The 8,127-nt window shown below is 40.5% G+C and overlaps 2 non-coding genes across 2 annotated transcripts; one reads left to right on the forward strand and one right to left on the reverse strand.

Moving 5' to 3' along the window:
- Positions 1-558: 558 nt before the first annotated feature.
- Positions 559-630, reverse strand: TRNAQ-CUG (transfer RNA glutamine (anticodon CUG)). The gene has a single exon. It is a non-coding gene; the product is annotated as a tRNA-Gln (tRNA).
- A 5,911-nt stretch (positions 631-6,541) lies between these two features.
- On the forward strand, positions 6,542-6,623 carry TRNAS-UGA (transfer RNA serine (anticodon UGA)). Its single transcript has one exon. It is a non-coding gene; the product is annotated as a tRNA-Ser (tRNA).
- Positions 6,624-8,127: the final 1,504 nt, after the last annotated feature.

Below are 8,127 nucleotides of genomic sequence, written 5' to 3' on the forward strand. Positions count from 1 at the left end.
CTTGCCTGGAGAATCCCAGGGACGGGGTAGCCTGGTGGGTTGCCATCTATGGTGTCGCACAGAGTCGGACACGACTGAAGCGACTTAGCAGCAGCAGCAATAATTAATAATGTGGGGAAACAGTAATTTGTGTGTATTTTATGTAATATTAATAATTAGTAAAAATTCAATTAGTTAATATAAAATTAATACAATGAGAGCATTCTTTAGCTAACATTTTCATTAGACTATGATGAGGAATAACAAGGATGTGTGATTGCATCTTAATTCTTTACTTCTAGAATATTTTAAAAACAAATTAAAAAACTAGTTTTACTTTTGGCTTTGAGTATTTAAAGTTGTAGTTTAAAATTCTTCCTATTTGGTATCAAGACAATTTAAAACAGAATGTATACTTTAAAATGGCCATTTTAAACTTTCACAAGGTAGAAAAACTCCAAAATGATGTACTAAAGTCTATAAAGAAAAGGCAAAATGTGAATTGCAGATTCCCTGCCAACTCTCCCTAAAAGGAAAACTGGAAAGATAAGTAAATCAAGTCAGAAAGTAAAAGTATCTAGGTTCCACCGAGATTTGAACTCGGATCGCTGGATTCAGAGTCCAGAGTGCTAACCATTACACCATGGAACCCCACAGCTAGCAAGGCTGATAGCACTCCTTCCTGATACCATATAGTTTCAGTTCTGCCATAACACGTCCTCTGAAAAGCCGAAATTTGTATCCTCATCCTTGTTTTCGTATCTGCCTCCATAGCACACACACCTTTTCTTGCGCGCACCAGAGCTCCTAGTGCAAAACTCAAGAGCAAATCGGTTTCTCGAGATAGAAGTGGTAGGTCCGTGCTTTCTCGCGCTCCTCTCTGCCTTTTCTGCAGCTCGCGGGGCGGCTCTCCGCGCGACCACAGTCACCCGGGCTGCCCAGATGCAGTGACCGGCGCTCCGATACCGTGCTTGCAGAGCCGCGCTCCCTGCTGCCCTTGTCGGAGGAAAGGCGGGGCTCGCTGCATCCCGAGTGTTTGTCCCGAGTTCTCGACTTCGAACGTAAGGGACGTTCTTGGAAGTTGAATTTCGTGATACATAAATTGTGAATGACTTTATTTGACGTGATGTGCCAACCAGTCCTAGCGCTGTGGCAGGGGCGGACTGGGGGGCGGAGAGAGTGGGATGCCAAGAGATGACTTCTGTTTCTCGGAACGCTTCCACCTCGTGGAGACCAAGGGTAAAGCACTTTGAATGTTTTCAAAACAGAGTTTTGTAACTTGGTTCTCACTGAGAAAGCTGTTGTTGTTCAGTCGTTCAGTTGTTCAGTCAGTTGTCCGACTGTTTAGCAACCCCACGGACTGCAGCACACCAGGCTTCCCTGTCCTTCACTAAACCCCTGTCCCGAAGTTCGCTCAAACTCGTGTCCATTGAGTCGGTGATGCCATCGAACCACCTCACCCTTTGTCGCCCCCTTCTCTTGCCCTCAATCTTTCCCAGCCTCAGGGTTTTTTCCAATGAGTTAGCTCTTTGCATCATGTGGCCAAAGTATTGGAGTTTCAGCTTCAGCATCAGTCCTTCCAATGAATCGTTAGGGTTGATTTCCTTCAAGATTTACTGGTTTGATCTCTTTGAGGTCCAAGGGACTCTCAAAGAGTCTTCTCCAGCACCACAGTTCCAAAGCTGTGACCTACCTCTTTCATGGACAGTGAAGTTTTCCTGATGTCAAGTAGGAGACGTGACAGGACTGTTTATTGCCTTAGAGGAAGACAACAGCAAGAGATGGAAGAATCCAGACTGTCAACCCAAAGGGTTGAGGAGAAACGTCTTTACTAAAAGTAAATAATTGTAGCTATGCGGATTTGAACCTTCCCAACAAAAGCCCCGGAGAAGTATGGGCATTCAGCCAAGACAGTTTGAGTTGCATAAAGATGTCTGAAATACGGAAGAAATACTTCCAAGTTGAAGAGGCCGCCCTGTAACTGCCCCCTCTGCCTCATGTAACATCTCCTGGCAGTAGCAGTTGTCTCTCCTCCATAACTCCAGATCCTGCCAGACATGCTTGCTGCCAGAAGGTGATTCCACCCTCTGGGTTCTGATTTCCCATTAGAGACACCCAGATTTAAGTTCTCATGAGGTCTGTTTTCTGGTTATCCCTTCCCACCACCAACTATAATGCATTTCTGAAAAGATATTTACTAACTTCACAAATGATTTAGTTTAGTCAGGTAGAGATTTCCAGAGTGGAAATCACTTTATTTTACAACTTGGTGAGCATGACTCCTTTGTCTTCTAGATATTGCTGTGGTGATGAAGTTAAATGCCATTCTTAAATAATGTAGACACTTGGGTAGATTCTTGGTCTTTTTTGTTCACTGTGTTGAGCAATAGGTGGAACTTTTAGGTCTGGTGAATTTTGGGGGGCATTTATAAGTAATTGTCACCCTTTATTTTCTTTGTTGTCTTGTCCTGGAACACCTTCAATCAGACATAGTTAGACTTCCTAGAATGAGCTTTTAATTTAGCTACCATTTTCCTATTTTCCATCTTTATTTTCTCTTCCTCTTTATGAGAAAATTTTCTAACTTTATCTTCCAACTCTTCCATCAAACTTTTTCCTATCATCACAGTTTTTAAAAATTTCAAGAGTTCTTGTTCTCTTGATGCTCTTTCAAAAATAACAGCATCTTATTATTGTCCCATAGGTGCAAAATGTTCTCTTATTTCTCTGAGAAAATTAATAATAGTTTTTTTTCCCCTTCTGTTATTTACTAGTTTCTAGTTCCATCAGACTCTTTCTTCTATTTATTTGCTTTGATACATATCTTTCCTCAGGATTCTGGTGGCCCCTTAGCAGTCCAATCCTATTTAAGAGGTAGCCTGCAAAACCTAATTGGTATTATGAACCTGATACACCAGTAGATGGACCCATTTTAGAGTGATTTTATACGACAGACCATTGCAGTCAGGATGCCTGATATGTCCTCTGTGGTTTGGTCTTTCCATGACAGTTTTCTCAGAGAGTAATTTCCTTTAATCTTTTCCCCCCCCAATTCCTATTAGCTTTTCCAAGGATCTGAAATATCCTTTACAGATGTTAATAACTTTATAATTGGTAGCTTTCCACCTTGCAGACAGTAAGGTTTCAGCTTTATTCACTCTACTAACTCAGTTACTATTTATTGAACTCTTTTCTGCCTCCCCAAATGTTGCTGATAATTGTAATGTTCACCTCAATCCATGTTCCATCCTCCATAGTTGTCTATGGGAGTTGTCTATGGGAATAAGTTACGCAGCCAGCATCTATACCTGCATCTCGATTTGCATAACAATCTGCATAACAGTTTGCATCTCAGGGTGGCTGAGTGATTAGTCACAATAAACAGATTATGAATGCAAAAGTAACATGTACCCCTAGACTTTAAAGAAATGTGGACTTTCTCCAGCCTTACGAGATAGCAGATCCTTAAGATAGAAGAAGCCTGGGTCCCTGAATCGCCACAAGGGCAAAAATGAGCTCCCTTGTCTTTGCTGACTCAAAAGTCTACAATGGACTCTTACATGAGTAAGAACTAAATCTCAGCTGCATCAAGATACTGAAATTTGGGGAGAAACTATGTTTCTTACCATCTGTCATTTGCTTTCACACTCTTTTCATCATTGTGGGATTACTTCTTTTTAAATTATTTTTATTGTTAACTTATTAGCATCATAAGAAAACAAAGATAAAGCCCTGGGTTTCACCACTGTAACAAACATAATCCCTTTGAAAATGACCACTTGAGCTAAATGTTTGATTACAGAGTAATATGAAAGCCTTGTATCTAGAAATTGTATTTCTCTTGTTCCAGCAATAAAATCACTATTTCTGCTTCTTCATTTTTAAAACTTGAGTAATGATGTCTGCTTCACATTAGAAAAACAAAGAAAAAAAACAACCCACAATCACACAACCAAGAAACCACACTAGCAACACTTCAGTGTATTTTCTCCCACAATTATGTAAAATATTACATTATTGAGGTCTTATAGCATATACATTTTTTATCCTACTCTTTTCATTTAACATTATATCTTGTACTTTTTCCCTGAGCCATTCACAACTTTTTACAAAATGTTGTCTTTAATGGTTTGGTAATATTCTTCCAGGCATAACCCGAGTTATATAATCATCCCTCTCTCCATTCTTGGAAATGTTTATTTTATTGTTATAACTAAAAGTATCATATATGTCTTTGCACATAAATGATTTCCTTTAGTTCAGATTACCTCCCTAGAAGAGTTTTCTCCAAAATTAGTTTACTATATGAAAGGGAGTAACTACTGGATGGATCAGAAAGTTCATTGGAGTTTTACAGAAAAGCCTGAATGAACAGTTTGGCCAACCCCATATTTGAAGGAGGCTCTCTGGTGGAATTTGGAAGTGCTTTAAAGTGGCAAGAAGGATCTTGTTTCAAGCATAAACAGACAGGAGCAATGCTTTATAGGGCTGTCTTAACAAATTACCATTGAAGTGGGTGGCTTAAGACAGCAGTAATTTATATTTTCCCAGTTCCAGAGGCCAGAAATCTAAATTAACGGTGTGTGTAAAGTGGTTCTAGAAGGTCTGAAGGAGAATCTGTTTCATGGCTCTCTCCTAGCTTCTGGTGGTTGCTGAAAATCCCTGTAGTTCCTTGGTTTGCAACTGCATTATTTCAATCTCTGCCTCCCTCTCACGTGGTCTTTGTATTTGTGTGTCTATTTTTTATGTGTGTTTCAAATCTTCCTCTCCTTATAAGGACTGTATCATTGGATTTAGGGCCTTAATCCAGTATGACCTCATTTTAACTTGATATTCTTGGCAAAGACTATACTCAAAGTCATATTCACAGGTACCACTGTTTAGGATTTCAACATTTCTTATTGGGTGACACAGTTCAGCCCACCACAGGAAAAACTGTCTCTCTCTTTTTTTTTTTTTAAAGGCTTAAAATGTATTTTAATAAGTTCATGTTGCATTATTCATTTCTCAGAAAAACTTCAAAGGTATTAGGGACAAATCAAACATGATACACCAATAAAAAATGCACAGCATAACTACCTAAGATAGGCAAAGCTAAGAGCTACCGTCTGACACTCAGCATACAGCAACCCTGTTCTCAAGATTGTACTAGGCCTATCAAGAAAGCTGTGAATGGCAACATCACAGACACAAAAGGGCCATTTCTGGGTTGTCCTTACCCAAGAAAAAGATGGAGGCAAGTTTAACACAAGATTTTTTAAAGATACACTAAATGAAAATCTCTAAGAGAAAATGTCTTCCTTGGGACATGAAAGGGTAATATATGGGACATAACAGAACCGTATGTATGTTGTCTGTGACCTCTGTGGACATGTGCCTGAATTCCCACCTGGGAATGATGGGAACAGTGGGGCCAAGGTCACTGGGGGATGTTTGGGTTTTGTGGTATATGTGGCAGGATCTCTGGGGTGAGACAGTGCACTAAGTCGTGTCCGACTCTTGCGACCCCATGGACTGTAGCCTGCCAGGCTCCTCTGTCTATGGGATTCTCCAGGCAAAAATACTGGAGTGGGTTGCCATTTCCTTCTCCAAAAACTGTCTCTTTGCCTGCCCTAAATGACAAGATATGGGAGAGCTTTAGTTATGAGAGTTTGAGGGCCTCAGCCATGAAAGGCATTCTCCCTTTGTATCTGAAAGTCTGTCTAAATCTACTTGATGGTGCTTTTGGCAAAGTACTTCAACTCTCAGAAGTCAATTGTATAGTCCTAAATTCCACATTAAAAAAAAAAAAAGGAAAAAGAATCCAGTTCTACGGGGTTTCATTAAGTCTCTAAATCCACAATCCTATTATTACAGTTAGTCTGGCATTACACACATGGTCATGTGGGTTATTTTATTTTATTTGGTTTGTTTTTCTATACCGTGAATGTCCTCAAGCTGTTATATAAGCAGTTTCTCCCTAAGGCTCCTGGGCTACGGGCTTTCCTCTCAGGGAAGAAGAAAAGGAGTGAGGAGTTGAAGATTTTCCCAGCATGAGGGTTGAAGATCTTCCCAGCATCTTTTTCTTCAGCTCCTGGACCTTCCCCATTCTCTCACCCCGCACTCTGGCTCAAATCAGGTTTCAAATACTTCTAAGACAGGGAAAGGTCAACGCAGTATAAGGTTATCGGAGATACTTCTGTTTTAGAGCTTAACGCTGAAAGCAAACGCGACTGACTGCACGCTTTCCGATTTCCCCAAATTTCTTCCAACCCGTTTCCAGTCCCATTGGCACTTGCAGGTGTGAGACTACTAGGGTCACCCTCAGTTCTAGGGCATAGAAAATTCGAATCCCTTGTCTCAGAATGATTCTTTGACTTCCGTCTTCCTCCACTGAATTTCTACTTGCCATGGATGACTTATTTCATCCGAACGTGAGAAGTCTCGAATGGGCTTAGGAAATTCTTTGTTGCCACGCCAGTTATACACCAAAACAACTTTCACTATGCTTGGTGCCTAGTGATTAAATGGCATATCACTCGCTGTACCTTCAAACTCGTTAACAATAAAACATTTCCAGCAGGTAGTCGTGGCCGAGTGGTTAAGGCGATGGACTTGAAATCCATTGGGGTTTCCCCGCGCAGGTTCGAATCCTGCCGACTACGGTTTTATCCGCAGAAGGAAGGTTACCGAAGACTCTCACGTCAAGGACACAATCAACTGAAACCGCTCTACCGTCACTCAAGTCAGGTCCAACAACCTGCCAACTCCAGGGAGTATAGTGTCTGAAACATTGACATCAATCTGGAATGCAGCACTAAATCTACTACTGTGTGAAGATAATATTAATCCTGATTTGAGGAAGGTGACTTACTTTTCCTTATTTACTGGCCATGTCAACTTGGGGCCTCAGCATCAAACTTAGATTCCATCCTTTTCTAGGGTGGAAGTGCTTTCACAGCTGCTATCTGTTCTAGGGAACTCAAGATTTATAAAAATTGTATATTCTCTAACAGCTACAATTTTTGAACCCTTACTACAGGCACTGAATTGGCATTACATGGATTATCTCACTTAATTATCAGTTTAACCCAATCAGGTAGATAATATTAGCACCATTTTAAAAATGAAGAAACAGGATTGACTTGCACAATAACGCACTGTAAAATGGTATCTGAACCATCAGCATCCTTTTAAAAATTTTTGGGGTATAGTTGATTTACAATGTTGTGTTAGTTTCTGCTGTACAGCAAAAGTGATTCAGTTATATATATATATATACACACACACACACACACACACATATATATATATACATTTATCCATTCGTTTTAAGATTCTTTTCCCATATAGGTCATTACAGAGTATGGAGTAGTTTCCTGTGCTACACAGTAGTGTATATATGTCAATCTCAATTTCCCAATTTATCCACCCCCACCCCAGCAATCTGGTAACCACAGTTCAGCGCAGTTCAGTTCAGTTCAGTCGCTCAGTTGTGTCTGACTCTTTGCAACCCCATGAATCGCAGCACGCCAGGCCTCCCTGTCCATCACCATCTCCCAGAGTTCACTCAGACTCACGTCCATTGAGTCAGTGATGCCATCCAGCCATCTCATCCTCTGTCGTCCCCTTCTCCTCCTGCCCCCAATCCCTCCCAGCATCAGAGTCTTTTCCAATGAGTCAACTTTTCGCATGAGGTGGCCAAAGTACTGGAGTTTCAGCTTTAGCATTATTCCTTCCAAAGAAATCCCAGGGCTGATCTCCTTCAGAATGGACTGGTTGGATCTCCTTGCAGTCCAAGGGACTCTCAAGAGTCTTCTCCAACACCACAGTTTAAAAGCATCAATTCTTCGGCACTCAGCTTTCTTCACAGTCCAACTCTCACATCCATACATGACCACAGGAAAAACCATAACCTTCACTAAACGGACCTTTGTTGGCAAAGTAATTGTTCCTTACATTTGTGACTCTATTTCTGTTTTTTAAATTAGTTCATTTCTACCTTTTTTAGGTCCCACATATAAGCAATATCATATATTTAATCTTACTTCACTCAGTATTGTAATCTCCATATCCATCCATGTTGCTGCAAATGGCATTGCTTATTTCTTTTTCATGACTGAGTATTCCATTGTATATATATACCACGTCTTCTTCATCCAATCCTTT

This window comes from Bos taurus, chromosome 23 (assembly GCF_002263795.3).
Source record: "Bos taurus isolate L1 Dominette 01449 registration number 42190680 breed Hereford chromosome 23, ARS-UCD2.0, whole genome shotgun sequence".
Taxonomy (NCBI): Eukaryota; Metazoa; Chordata; class Mammalia; order Artiodactyla; family Bovidae; genus Bos; species Bos taurus.